The sequence below is a fragment of the Bufo gargarizans genome, chromosome 3 (genome assembly GCF_014858855.1).
Source record: "Bufo gargarizans isolate SCDJY-AF-19 chromosome 3, ASM1485885v1, whole genome shotgun sequence".
Classification (NCBI taxonomy): Eukaryota; Metazoa; Chordata; class Amphibia; order Anura; family Bufonidae; genus Bufo; species Bufo gargarizans.
In genome coordinates, this window is record NC_058082.1 from 27,118,259 (window position 1) to 27,133,995 (window position 15,737).

Consider the following 15,737-nt stretch of genomic DNA (forward strand, 5'->3'; position numbering starts at 1 on the left):
ACAATTGGATTTGGTGGGAAAATGATGGAAATTTTGCTGCATGTAAAAGTCACTTACCTGGGCAAACTCCAAAGACTCTTACAGCAATTTTCACGCCCCCTCGGAGCACCGCGCAGTTTTCTTCTGTCTTGATGTTTATGACAGAAGAAGCGGATGTTGGTCTTGTGCTCCTTTAAATGCAGTCCCTGCGGCACAGGGGACAGCGGGTGTTGTTCCGGAGCCACTGGTCGATGCAGGCCTGGTGGTAGATGTGGCCGCAGGGCAGTGATGTCACCTGCTCACCCCGGATGAAATCAGTGAGGCAGATGACACACGACTGTTTCTCCTCTGCATTGATGGTCCTTGCAGGGAGGTCTCCGATTTGCGCGGCCCTGGAGCTTGGTGGAGGCTGGTGGGGCACACCCAGTGGAGCCGGTGTTGGGGGCTCTGGCGGTGGTATGGCCTGAGGTCTCATGGTGCCCATCCCCTGCATTAAGATGTTAAATAGGCGTTCTGCAGGGTGTATGGGAGACCTCCTGGGTGGCTGCATCTCCCTGGTCCTGCGGCTCGGTGGTATGGGCCGAGGATGGCGGAACTCAGGGGTGGTGGTCTCAGCACTCTCCCGGCTGCTCTCCCCAGATGGTCGGGGGTCTTGGGCTGGCGCAGGTGTTATTGGAGAGCGGCTCCTCTCTCTGGCAGATGGTAATTGCCGAGGAGGAGCTCTGACTCCGGAGACATTACGATGTTGCCCGTCTCTCCCGGATGTTCGCTGAGCTGATCTTAATCGCTCTCGAAGGATAGTCTGACCTAAAAAAGTAAGAATGGAAGTATTTCTAGTATATGATTGATATAGAGCCCTACAGACCATAAACACAATGGTCAGGAGAGGACCTCACTGACTTCTATGGGAGAGTTTTCTAGGCATGCTTTTTAACCTGTGCAGAGGTCATTGTACAGGGAAAGAAGAGATAAGCTCTGACCATCACCTGGTGGATCCTGTGTTATCTGTCATCCTAATCCTGCCTGTAATGATATAATCTCTGTGTATAGATAAGCAGATAACTGCAGTAAAGTGATCTGGACAGACCAAGTAGCGGCGCCTATTATGAGGCTTAGTGGACAGGGCGAAAACTGCAGGAATTTATGGTTTTCATTTAAATATAAATCGTGACATAGAAAATTTAAAATATCACCAAAAATTCTTTAAAATGTTAAACAAAAAAACGTGATTTAAACAATAGGTCATTTTCTGGAGACACATTTCCTTTAGGTCCAACAGTTCTGTCTTGAGATGTTCCTCCACTTTCTGCACCTCCCCTTCCCTGGAGCGAGATTGAAGCATTTTTGGGACTGTTTATAAAGTCTCCAGTTGATGATTGTGGCTTAAATCCGTTAGACAGGCTAACCATACCACCCACTTTACATATCTTGAGTGAACGGTGTAAAAATGTAAAATGTCTCAAAATATGTGAGTAAAAAGCTACAAAAAGTCTCAGATCCCTATTTTTGACATTTTTAAAGCCATCGTCTCAATGTTCATCCCCTTTAACATATCAGTTATCACCAGATGACATAGTTGCCCCCATGTGTCCTGTTGGAGTTTAGACTGGTTGTCCCCACTACAGATAATGAAATCAAAGTCTGCCCAATTCTTCTTCAGAGTGTCACTTACCCTCATTCTCGGGGTGACGGAGCCAGGCGTCATTATCCGCATTCAGTTGTTGTAATTCCCGGGATCCCATCTCTGGTTTCCAGGGATGAACCTCTCTAAGTGAGGAAAATTGTGTCAAATGGCCCCGATATTATTGGGCCTTGAGATAAAAAATAAAAAAAATAACAGGAAGCAAATACTAGAATAAAATCCAGTTCTCTCTTCTGGAGCCAAAAAGCAGTTTACACCGAGGTGTGAACTCAAGAAAATGGCGCTGAGCTGACTGTGCAGAGGTGTCTTCTAGGTTCCTGGGCATTGTGATGTCATAGAGAGGAACCTGTTGTAGATCACTGCTCTGTGACATCACCACAGCCTGGCCGCCATGATGCTTCCTGCCAACTGCTCAGTATCTACAATGGTTGTTATCTCCTCTAGATTATTAGTCTCTTATTTTTCTATTTTCTGATATTTTATTAAACTTTTTCTTCTTTTTGGATCCCCTCCCGGCTTTGTCTGTAGAAAACCGTATCATGAAGTTTGTGTGTACAATAGTGGCGGAAAAAAGTCACAGATTGTTGCACATTCAGCATTTACACCATGTAATCCAGCTCCTAGATGGCGTAGAATTCAGTTCCTGGAGCGCAAAGATATCACTGATTAATTAAGAATCATCTTCCCCTTCATATATCTGGTCCATCTCACTCCGGGGCCCAGAAGATCAGGTCTGACGTAGGAATCTCCAGTCTGGCTGAATCCGGGCACAGAGTCCCTGCCGCTCAGGACTGTGCAGTGTAGGCCCTCATTGTGTCGCTGTATGGTGCTCTGTGGGGTCCATGTTACATAGAGAATACATTGGTTATATGGCACCCAGGGTAGCGTGCCGCCATTTAATTTCAGTGGATTGATTGGGCGACCCCTTTATGCCGCACACTGCAGGGCGCTGACATAGGAAATCCATCCCTCCCCCATCTCTTAGTGCAGCTCACCAGTTCTCGGTTTCCTGGTGCTCGCTCTCTCCAGTTGGTCGATGGTGTTTGGTCATGGAAGATTTTAAAGGAGAGCGACTTCTGTCCTTGCTGTCTTTTGGCGGCAGCAGAGAACCTCTGACTTGCCTCCCAGTGACATTATGATGACGTCTGTCTCTCTCAGGTCTTCTTTGGGAAGATCTCAATCTTTCCACAATACTGAGGCCACCTAATATAACCTAGTCTACAGAAAACCGAGAAATAGATGAGACGGCAAGTAATAATGAGGTTGTTATTATGGGGGCATTAGCTACCAAGATTTGGACTGGGTTACGTGAACTGCATCAGCACGATGTCGATTACCAGAGACCCGGCCACCCTCTATTTTCTGCTATGGAAGTTCCAAAAACAGCTCACCGCTGGCGTGGCTATTTCTGGAAGTCCCCTAACTTGCACAGCTTGCTCTTCTTGGCACTTCCAAAGTAGCCAAGCTCACTGGCTCGAATATTTTTGGAAGTTCTACAGCCATGAATGGCAAGAACTTTGCATTTGTGTGGTGCACTCTCCTTCGCTGCAGGTGCCCTGTTCTCGAGAGAGGTGCAGGTCCCACCTTCTTTCTGACATTTGCGGCATCTTAACGATGCGCCACATATGTTGAGCTGTTAAAATTCCATTTTTTAAGTAGCCAAGCTTGCCGTTGTGGATATTTTTGGAAGTCCCACAGCAGCAAATGGAGGGGACACTGCATTTGTGCCACGTGCGCCCTTTCACTTCAGATGCCCCCTTCTCAAAATAGGAGTTAGTCCCTGAGGTGAGGCCCCCACCCGTCTGACATTTTGGAGCATATCCTAGCCATGTGCCACAAATGTTGAGATGGGAAATGCCCCTTTAAATTTGCCTTTTTCGCCAGATTGACTAGAAAATTGACCCTTATGATCTTGATTAACTAACATGATTGTATCGGTGAAACTAAGCATGTGCAGCCATCTCAGTGAGCCGTACAAAGAAATAAGAAAGAGAACCAACAGCAGGTGGCGCTATACAGCTACATATTGTTGAATAACTTACTGGCTATGCTAAATTTTTAATTACATGCAATTGCGAAATTATTCATATCCAGGTGCTGGTTTGAAAACTTAGATTATTATTATTTTTTTATGGGACAACCCCTTAAGGTAGAGGTTTTAATGTATGTCCCCCAACCTTTGCTCAATATGTTTCATGAAATTGTCTCCTCTTCCCTACTAACCACCGGTCTTCGTACTTATAATGCATATTCCCCATTTCCCTTAAAGGGGTTGGCTCATCATTGATGGCATATTGCTGCCACAAGTGGAAGGGACTCGGCTGAATGCAGCCAGCCGCACTGTCTGGTCTCACCCATAATCTGTTATAGCTCACAAAACATATGATTTTTCCAATAGAGGCATCTCTTGGTGTTACTTTTATTCCATCAAAATTTCCAAATGTTTAGAGTGCAGCATTAAAATAAGCCACTTCTAGTGCATCAATTCTTACTGATTGGCCTCCACAACAGCAGGAATCAGTCGCTGCCCGTGCACAATGGGATCTAGGTGGTCTGACTTATTAGGTGTGCACTACCTCAGAACAGGGTTACTGCCAAAGGCCGATTGCTGTAATGTTATATTTAGAGATGAACGAATCGCAGTCCACGAAGTGGAATTTAATCTGAATTTCAGAAAAAAATAGGATTCACACCAAATCCGAATTTCCTCGCTCTTCGTGGTAACTAATCAAATTTTTTCCTAAAATGGCTGCTGCGCGTGCAGGACATGGAGCAAAGAAATCTGGAAACGAGGGATCACCCACAATGCCATGCATGCAGCCAATCAGCAGCCAGCAAGCCCTTGTGATGTCACAACCCTATAACTACCCTCAGCCATTTTGGATTCTGCCATTTTCCAGTGTGCTTAGTGCAGGGAGAGACATCAGCAGGAGCTAGGGACAGTGCTAGGAAAGACTTCATTGTGCTGAAAAAACAAATTACAAGTTCAGGGAAAGATTAGTCAAGGTGTAGGGAAAGGATAGGGAGGCATCAGCTACACTATAAAAGGAGAACAGGATCTAATAGGGGAGTGTACAGCCTGGGTAATAGGAGCGATTCTATTACTGTCACGGATGGTGTTGCAAAAAACTAAAAGAGACAAATAAAGATCCGACTGACTTGATCCCAAACTAAGGAACATAAGGGTGAGCCCTATAAAAGCCCTAGAGCTCTCCCTGACTGCTCAGCCCATGCAAAGATCTTTATGATAGATAATTGCATGCCCTCGTACCTAGACTGTGTGACACCTGAAAACCCTATAATAGTGAGGGGACACGACCACCGGCTCCCTACACTTAATACGGAGGGAGTCAGGGTAACCTAGGATCAAGCCAACAGGAAAACACCAATAAAGGAACAGACTTACTAAGGAACTAGCAGTTGCAGCATCTAGCAGTGAGCACAATCCAGGAAGTTGTATAAACCGCAAAGTGATGCAGTATGGGAGGGGATATAAAGGGATGCATTCAGTGCAACTAGATGACAGCTGAGAGAGGGAAACAAGATGACAAAACGAAACCAAAACAAAAGAACCTCAAGCAAGAGGTACTGAAGAACGTCTGTCAGAGCTTCTCAGAGATCTGGCAATGACAATTACACCTTGCTGCACTTATTTGGGATCCAAATTGGTGTTATACTGCTGCTTTTACTGTAGGTTGTTTGCACTATATGATACATCACTAATTCCAGCAATCTTGCCTGTGATTGGGGTGCAAGTTCTGTGTGATACAGCCATTTACGGGGTGTATTAATAGGATAGTCACCCACGTTGTCACCCACGTTCCATGATCAAATCACTTCGATGTAGCCAACTCCTTCGGGTTCAGCGGATCGTAAGGGATCCAAAGATACGTGATCTTAGACTGTCACAGATGTCCGATAAGTTTACCCGTAGAGGTTACCCTAAAAGGTTGGTCCAGAGACATCTAGATACTTTGGGGTATGGCCTCTCTGGGTCAAACAAGAAAGACACCACTGATAGGGTACCCTTCATTTCCACATTCACAGAGGGTAGTTACCAAGTAGCAGCGGTAATTCACCCCTTAGAGACCCATGACGTACCGGTACGGCATGGTTCCCGAGTCCTTAAGGACCCATGACGTACCGGTACGTAATGTATAGTTCCGATCACCGCCGCCCGGCTGGTGGTGATCGGAACCCGATGCCTGCACAAATCATTGAGCAGGCACCTCGGCTGAACGCATGGGGGGGTCCCGTGACCCCCCGTGTCGTTGATAGCCGCAAACCGCAGGTCAATTCAGACCTGCGGCTTATACCTGGTGCGGCGGCGTGGTGCCATCGCGTCCCCATGGGGCTGTGGTGGGGACATGGTGGCATGGAAGGCAGCGCGATCTCACAGGCCGGAAGCTGTATGAGTAATACACACAGTATTTGTCACCTTACATCACAAAAAGTGTCATCTCATCCCGCAAAAATCATACTCTACCCAAGGTAATCACCCAAAGAGCAAGAGCAACCAAAAATCATATGTACCCTAAACTAGTACCAACAATACTGCCACCCTATCCCGTAGTTTCTAAAATAGGGCCACTTTTTTGGAATTTCTACTCTAGGGGTGCATCAGGGGGGCTTCAAATGGGACATGGTGTCAAAAAAAAGCAGCAAAATCTGCCTTCCAAAAACTGTATGGCATTCCTTTCCTTCTGCGCCCTGCCGTGTGCCCGTACAGCTGTTTACGACCACATATGGGGTGTTTCTGTAAACTACAGAATCAGGGCCATAAATATTGAGTTTTGTTTGGCTGTTAACCCATGCTTTGGTACTGGGAAAAATGGATTAAAATGGAAAATTTGCCAAAAAATGGAAATTCAGAAATTTCATCTCCATTTGCCAATAACTCTTGTGGAACACAAAGGGTTATCGACGTTTGTAAAATCTGTTTTGAATACTTTAAGGGGTGTAAGTTCTTAGATGGGGTCACTTTTATGGAGTTTCTACTCTATGGTTGCATCAGGGGGCTTCAAATGGGACATGGTGTCAAAAAAAAACAGTCCAGCAAAATCTGCCTTCCAAAAACCGTATGGCATTCCTTTCCTTCTGCGCCCTGCTGTGTGCCCGTACAGCAGTTTACGACCACATATGGGGTGTTTCTGTAAACTACAGAATCAGGGCCATAAATATTGAGTTTGGTTTGGCTGTTAACCCTTGCTTTGTAGCTGGAAAAAAATTATTAAAATGGAAAATCTGCCATGAAAAAGGAAATTTTGAAATTGTATCTCTATTTTCCATTAATTCTTGTGGAACACCTAAAGAAACATAGAATGTGTCGGCAGATAAGAACCATTTGGTCCATCTAGTCTGCCCAATATACTAAGTACTATGGATAGCCCCTGGCCCTATCTTATATGAAGGATGGCCTTATGCCTATCCCATGCATGCTTAAACTCCTTCACTGTATTTGCAGCTACCACTTCTGCAGGAAGGCTATTCCATGCATCCACTACTCTCTCAGTAAAGTAATACTTCCTGATATTACTTTTAAACCTTTGCCCCGCTAATTTAAAACTATGTCCTCTTGTAGCAGTTTTTCTTCTTTTAAATATTCTCTCCTCTTTTACCTTGTTGATTCCCTTTATGTATTTAAAAGTTTCTATCATATCCCCTCTGTCTCGTCTTTCTTCCAAGCTATACATGTTAAGGTCCTTTAATTTTTCCTGGTAAGTTTTATCCTGCAATCCATGTACCAGTTTAGTAGCTCTTCTCTGAACTCTCTCCAAAGTATCAATATCCTTCTGGAGATATGGTCTCCAGTACTGAGCACAATACTCCAAATGAGGTCTCACTAGTGCTCTGTAGAGCGGCATGAGCACCTCCCTCTTTCTACTGGTAATGCCTCTCCCTATACACCCAAGCATTCTGCTAGCATTTCCTGCTGCTCTATGACATTGTCTACCTACCTTTAAGTCTTCTGAAATAATGATCCCTAAATCCCTTTCCTCAGATACTGAGGTTAGGACTGTGTCACTGATTTTATATTCTGCTCTTGGGTTTTTACGCCCCAGGTGCATTATCTTGCACTTATCAACATTAAATTTTAGTTGCCAGATTTTTGACTATTCCTCTAGTTTTCCTAAATCCTTTCCCATTCGGTGTATCCCTCCAGGAACATCAACCCTGTTACAAATCTTTGTGTCATCAGCAAAAAGACACACCTTACCATCGAGGCCTTCTGCAATTTCGCTGATAAAGATATTAAACAATATGGATCCCAGAACAGATCCCTGAGGTACCCCACTGGTAACAAGACCTTGGTCTGAATATACTCCATTGACTACAACCCTCTGTTGCCTGTCCCTCAGCCACTGCCTAATCCATTCAACAATATGGGAGTAAAGGGTTAGCAAAGTTTGTAAAAATCAGTTTTGAATACCTTGAGGGGTGTAGTTTCTTAGATGGGGTCACTTTTATGGAGTTTCTACTCTAGGGGTGCATCAGGGAGGCTTCAAATGGGACATGGTGTAAAAAAAAAAAAAAAGTCCAGCAAAATCTGCCTTCCAAGAACCATATGGCATTCCTTTCCTTCTGCGCCCTGCTGTGTGCCTGTACAGTAGTTTACAACCACATATGGGGTGTTTCTGTAAACTACAGAATCAGGGACATAAATATTGAGTTTGGTTTGGCTGTTAAACCTTGCTTTGTAACTGGAAAAAACATTATTAAAATGGAAAATCTGCCCAAAAACTGAAATTTTGAAATTGTATCTCAATTTTCCATTAATTCTTGTGGAACACCTAAAGTGTTAAAGTTTGTAAAATTTGTTTTGATAACCTTGAGGGGTGTAGTTTATAGAATGGGGTCATTTTTGGGTGGTTTCTATTATGTAAGCCTCGCAAAGTGACTTCAGACTTTTCGGAAAAATTTCAGGATTTGCTTCTAAACTTCTAAGCCTTGTAACATCCCCAAAAAATAAAATATCATTCCCAAAATGATCCAAACATGAAGTATACATATGTAATAACTATTTTTGAAGGTATTACTATGTATTATAGGAGTAGAGAAATTGAAACTTGAAAATTTGCAATTTTTTTACAGATTTTTGGTAAATTTTTTATTTTTTTTATAAATAAAAATGTTTTTTTTTTTACTTCATTTTACCAGTGTCATGAAGTACAATATGCGACGAAAAAACAATCTCAGAATGGCCTGGATAAGTCAAAGCGTTTTAAAGTTATCAGCACTTAAAGGGACAGTTTCTAACCCCCACTTTTAAAAATATTGTTCTGTCCATGGAGCCCTTGTGATTACTATTGTGGTGTTATAAGCTAAATCTGCTGGCTCGTTTTGATAAAAAAAAAGTTTTATCTAACCTGTCAGTCATATAGTTAAGGTGCCCAGGGCGGACTTTTCGGTTCAGCCTCATTGAGCGAAGTGCGCATGCGCGCGCACTTCGCTCAACCTCCTGATGACACGAACACTGCCGCACGCGCGGGATCTTAGAAAAGAAGGGGGGGGGGTGAGGGAGAGCCGGAGGCGTATCTCATGGTTTTCAGGCAGCGCTGACGAGAGCAGAGGAGAGCTGGGCACCAACGAGAGCTGGGCACCAACGAGAGCCGGAGGCGTATCTCATGGTTTTCAGGCAGCGCTGACGAGAGCAGAGGAGAGCTGGGCACCAACGAGAGCTGGGCACCAACGGCGGCGGCAGGCGGCATCTTCAGGCCATGAGAAACGCCCTGGGCACCTTAAAAAAAAGTTTTATCTAACCTGTCAGTCATATAGTTAAGGTGCCCAGGGCGGACTTTTCGGTTCAGCCTCATTGAGCGAAGTTTCTAACCCCCACTTTTAAAAATATTGTTCTGTCCATGGAGCCCTTGTGATTACTATTGTGGTGTTATAAGCTAAATCTGCTGGCTCGTTTTGATAAAAAAAAAGTTTTATCTAACCTGTCAGTCATATAGTTAAGGTGCCCAGGGCGGACTTTTCGGTTCAGCCTCATTGAGCGAAGTGCGCATGCGCGCGCACTTCGCTCAACCTCCTGATGACACGAACACTGCCGCACGCGCGGGATCTTAGAAAAGAAGGGGGGGGGGGTGAGGGAGAGCCGGAGGCGTATCTCATGGTTTTCAGGCAGCGCTGACGAGAGCAGAGGAGGAGCTGGGCACCAACGGCGGCGGCAGGCGGCATCTTCAGGCCATGAGAAACGCCCTGGGCACCTTAACTATATGACTGACAGGTTAGATAAAACTTTTTTTTTATCAAAACGAGCCAGCAGATTTAGCTTATAACACCACAATAGTAATCACAAGGGCTCCATGGACAGAACAATATTTTTAAAAGTGGGGGTTAGAAACTGGTGACAGAGTCCCTTCAAAGTGACATTAGTCAGATTTGCATAAAATGGCCAAGTTCTTAAAGGGCTTCTGTCACCCCACTAAACATTTTTATTTTTTTTGCTTACTTATAATCCCTACACTGCTCTTTATGCCTACATAATCTAATTAATCATTTTGGTCCAGTAGATTTTGTTTAAAACATGCTTTTAAAATATGTAAATTACCTTGCTACCTGCGCCGATGACGTCACATCTACATCCGGCGCAGGCGCATTGAGGATGGAGCGGCCGAGCGAGCGGCCGCCTCTCAGTGCTCCTGCGCCGATTGAAGACAGGTACAGCCGCGGCGCAGGCGCCAGATTTTAAATGCAAACAGGCAGGGCCAGCAGAGAACGATTCCGTTCCCTGGCCCTGTCAATCACAATGTGGAGGGGGCGTTTTTAGGATCGGAGGATGCGGCTGCTACCAGCAAGTAGCCGCCCTACTTGCTGGTAGCAAGGTAATTTGCATATTTTAAAAGCATGTTTTAAACAAAATCTACTGGACCAAAATGATTAATTAGATTATGTAGGCATAAATCGCAGTGTAGGGATTATAAGTAAGTAAAAAAAAAAGGTTTAGTGGGGTGACAGAAGCCCTTTAGGTGATATAGAGCCAAGTCTATCCCATTTTGTGGCTGTATTTTTATTTTTGAGGACTTTGTCCCAGTTAGGTAGGCCTATGGCCTCTCTTAGTTGGCTAAATGTAGCTTTTTTGAGGTTTGGTATTTTTGTTCCTCCCTGTAGAAACGCTCTTTTGAATGATAATTAGAAGGTTATTACTTTATGGTCACTATTTCCCAGGTGTCCCCCAACCTGCATGTCTGTTGTTCTGTCAGGCCTATTGGTTAATACTAAGCCCAGTATGGCCGTCCCTCTAGTCGGGTCCTAAACCAGTTGTGAGAGGTAATTGTCTTTAGTTATTGCCAAGAACCTGTTTCCTTTATGAGATATACAAGTTTCAGTTTCCCAGTCTATATCTGGGTAGTTGGTCCCCCTGGGTAGGTGGTTTATAGTAAACTCCTATTAGCAATTTATTAATGTTTTTAGCTCCATGTATCTCTACCCACAGTGACTCCACATGTTCATGTCCCTCACTTATATCTTCATGGAGTGTGGGCTTTAGACAAGACTTTACATAAAGGCAGACCCCTCCCCCTCTCCGGTTTTGACAATCCTTTCTAAACAAACCTTGTACATCAACTGCCCAATCATAGCTATCATCCAGCCATGTCTCAGTTATTCCCACTATGTTATAGTTCTCCTCACACATCACTAATTCCAGCTCCCCAATTTTATTAGTCAGGCTTCTGGCATTAATATATATACACATTTGGTAGGTTTTTGTATAATTTTTACCCTACACCTTTCTTTCTGAACTGTTCTAGTCCCTCCTTCCATTCCTCCAACAGTCCCACTACCTTGCTCCCGGTCTCTATCTGCACTATCTTCCCCTCCTATAATGTAATTTCCCTCCCCCCAGTCCCTAGTTCAAACACTCCTCCAACCTTCTAGCCATCTTTCTCCCCAGCACAGCTGCCCCTTCCCCATTGAGCCACCTAATTATTACCGGACAGAGATAACTAACAAAAAAATACTGACCAACAAGGAGCCAAAAATGTTGCCAAAAAATTGAACCATAATCTTCACAAAGTGAAAATCGATAAGCTTTATTGATAACACATAATTACATACATGATGGTAAAAGGCAGCACAAAGGTGGAACACAAAGATAAGGAACAGGACCCAAGGGGGGGCCGAGAGGTCAGCACACCAACAAGCAGGGAAAAGAATACAAGATGGTAAACACCAAGACACCTCAGAATAATAAGCCCCAAACAATGCTGCAATGGAGGCAAATATGAGGATGAAAAGACTTGGTGATTAAAAAAGATAATGAGCATACCCTAAATGGTGTTGTCGATCTCTCAGCCACCTCCTGACCCAACGCCGTTTCGCCAGTAAACTGGCTTCTTCCGGGGATATGGAACAATGGACAAACCCTCCCCTATTATAGTGCTCACACAGGTGTGTAGAGAGATAATTAAAAACCTAAATAACACCTCCACCAATGGGTATGGAGCTTCAAGTATTGTGGCCCAATCAGAAGTATCACATGCACAGGGCAGTGTAAGGGATCGCTGTACTTGGGGGGGGGGGGGGGTCATTCTCACAAGAATCATCTTAAACCGCAGCTTTCAGGGCCAAACATTGCATTTATTGGGACATTTTTCATACACTGAACAGTCCAGTTAATAATCACTGGGTATGATGAGGTTCCCACATACATTAAAAGAAAACAAATACCTGCCCGGCTGGGCTCTCACTACACCTGTTAATGTGGCCCTGACTCAGCTACAGAACCCTGTTCACACACGGAACCCATATGCGGCTTTTTCTCAGCCCGTAGTTCCCCAGCCTCTCTGGCTGTAATCAGTCCCGTACCTGTATGGGGAAGTGTGGCCCAACAGTCCTCCCAACTCCGGCCTTGTGACCCTTGAATCCCGGCGTCACGGCGTTCCCCAAACTTCAGGCTGTCAAAATGCCCTGGTCTCTCAGCCTGGCAAACAGACCACACACAGAGCCTCTGCTCTGGGTCTCTGTATCTCTCCCCAGACTGACCTACTCCGAGGCGCTTTATGCCAGCCTGATTACAGCAGGCCTCACCTGCGATCACTTCAGGTAGAAAGGAAAACCCCTACTGGAAGGGTGTGGACTGGCAACTCCCTCTACCAAGCCTAGCCACCAGTCCAAGTAAAATCCAGCCCAGAAAATGTATACAAAAATGTCTCAGCAAACTATGCTTTGCTGAGACTACTGCCACTCTCTTGATTTTATCTGTCTCACCTATCTGAGGTACAGTACAGACCAAAAGTTTGGACACACCTTCTTATTCAAAGAGTTTTCTTTATTTTCATGACTATGAAAATTGTAGATTCACACTGAAGGCATCAAAACTATGAATTAACACATGTGGAATTATATACATAACAAAAAAGTGTGAAACAACTGAAAATATGTCATATTCTAGGTTCTTCTATGTAGCCACCTTTTGCTTTGATTACTGCTTTGCACACTCTTGGCATTCTCTTGATGAGCTTCAAGAGGTAGTCACCTGAAATGGTCTTCCAACAGTCTTAAAGGAGTTCCCAGAGATGCTTAGCACTTGTTGGCCCTTTTGCCTTCACTCTGCGGTCCAGCTCACCCCAAACCATCTCGATTGGGTTCTGGTCCGGTGACTGTAGAGGCCAGGTCATCTGGCGCAGCACCGCATCACTCTCATTCATGGTCAAATAGCCCTTACACAGCCTGCAGGTGTGTTTGGGGTCCTTTTCCTGTTGAAAAATAAATGATGGTCCAACTAAACGCAAACCGGATGGAATAGCATGCCGCTGCAAGATGCTGTGATAGCCATGCTGGTTCAGTATGCCTTCAATTTTGAATAAATCCCCAACAGTGTCACCAGCAAAGCACCCTCACACCATCACACCTCCTCCTCCATGCTTCACGGTGGGAACCAGGCATGTAGAGTCCATCCGTTCACCTTTTCTGCGTCGCACAAAGACACGGTGGTTGGAACCAAAGATCTCAAATTTGGACTCATCAGACCAAAGCACAGATTTCCACTAGTCTCTTCTGCTTGTTGCCTGTCCTTAGCAGTGGTTTCCTAGCAGATATTCTACCATGAAGGCCTGATTCACACAGTCTCCTTAACAGTTGTTCTAGAGATGTGTCTGCTGCTAGAACTCTGTGTGGCAATGACCTGGTCTCTAATCTGAGCTGCTGTTAACCTGCGATTTCTGAGGCTGGTGACTCGGATGAACTTATCCTCCGCAGCAGAGGTGACTCTTGGTCTTCCTTTCCTGGGGCGGTCCGCATGTGAGCCAGTTTCTTTGTAGCGCTTGATGGTTTTTGTGACTGCACTTGGGGACACTTTCAAAGTTTTCCCAATTTTTCGGACTGACTGACCTTCATTTCTTAAAGTAATGATGGCCACTCGTTTTTCTTTACTTAGAATTTGTATTATGGCAAGAAAAAAGCAGTTAACAGTTTATTCAGTAGGACTATCAGCTGTGTATCCACCTGACTTCTCCACAACACAACTGATGGTCCCAACCCTATTTATAAGGCAAGAAATCCAACTTATTAAACCTGACAGGGCACACCTGTGAAGTGAAAACCATTTCAGGTGACTACCTCTTGAAGCTCATCAAGAGAATGCCAAGAGTGTGCAAAGCAGTAATCAAAGCAAAAGGTGGCTACTTTGAAGAACCTAGAATATGACATATTTTCAGTTGTTTCACACTTTTTTGTTATGTATATAATTCCACATGTGTTAATTCATAGTTTTGATGCCTTTAGTGTGAATCTACAATTTTTATAGTCATGAAAATATAGAAAACTCTTTGAATCAGAAGGTGTGTCCAAACTTTTGGTCTGTACTGTACCTGAAGTGGGACAACACACCTTCCATCACTGTTCACATTACCCCCTCCTCTGTTCAAACCCGTGGGGGTAAACACTTGTACTAACCGGATGCTTGTGACAGGGCATCCGCATTATCTTGCCATCGCCTGGCTTTTATTTTATCTTTCTCTCTCTTTGACTTACACAGCTGCTTCAGCCGAGCACGCTTCTTACGACTCGCCTCTTTTTGTCTCTATTTTAACAGCAGATCGTACATTTCTTTTTCCTTCACTCTTAGAATTTCGATGTCGGCTTCTGGAACTCCCTTCAGAATATATTTTTATGCAAACGACAGACTCTCTGTTTGACTTCGCTGGCTCTTGCAGATGCTTAGGCCTTTTCTTCTTGTCTTTGCGAAGCTCTGTCACCAGGGCTGGTTTGCCCCAGCTCGCTTCTTTTTCTGCAGTGGTTTTCTCAGATGGTGCCTCAGTTTCAGGGTCTTCTGCCTCTTCACTGGCTCTCTCCACTTCGGCTTTACCCTTGATCTCTGGAACATCCAAGGATTTCTCCCACTTCAAGAGCTCGGCCTTAGCTTCCTTGGCCTCTGTCTCTTTGTCGTCCTCCTTCACTTTATTAGCCTTCTTACCATTCAGGGACATGGCATCATATCCTTGCTTTCTTAACTCCTCCTCCCCTTTCGTATCAAGGTTGGAGGCACTGGGGACAACGGGATCTTCACTAGACTCGTCGTCTTCTGGCAATCCCTTTAGAGGTACTGTACACCCAGGATATTGTTCCCCATGAGACCCCTGGCTTTCTGGAAGGCATTGACGGCATAGGAGACAACTTTCATGCCCAGGCTCAGGCTGCTCACTGTCAGGAGCCTCTTGGCTTCTGTATCCACATCAGCCCCATCAACTGGTTCAGCCAATACCTTTTCCACCTTCTCTGCCTTGGCCAGCACCCCGGCACCACCATCTCCAGACCCACTCTTACCAGGCTCTGACTTCTTGGCTCCTTCCAGAGAATCTTCCTCTTCCAGTTTCTCATTTTCTTCCACCTGCTGTGCAGGAGCACGCATAGGCTTCTCCAACTCATAGATGTCATCTTTTGTGCACATGAGAGCTTCTAGGTCTTCTCTGAGTTGCTCGTTCAGCCTCTCTAATTCATTTCGCTCCTCAAGCACTTCTTCAATTGCTCTAGCCAAGGAGAGGGCCTTGGGACTCTTTCTTCAGAGCATCAGCTTCCGCTCGGTCACGTTCTTCGGCATACCGAGCCGATATGTATTTCTCTTCAGCCAGGAGCTGGCCAAACTTCTGTTCCTTCTTAGTTTTTCACACTA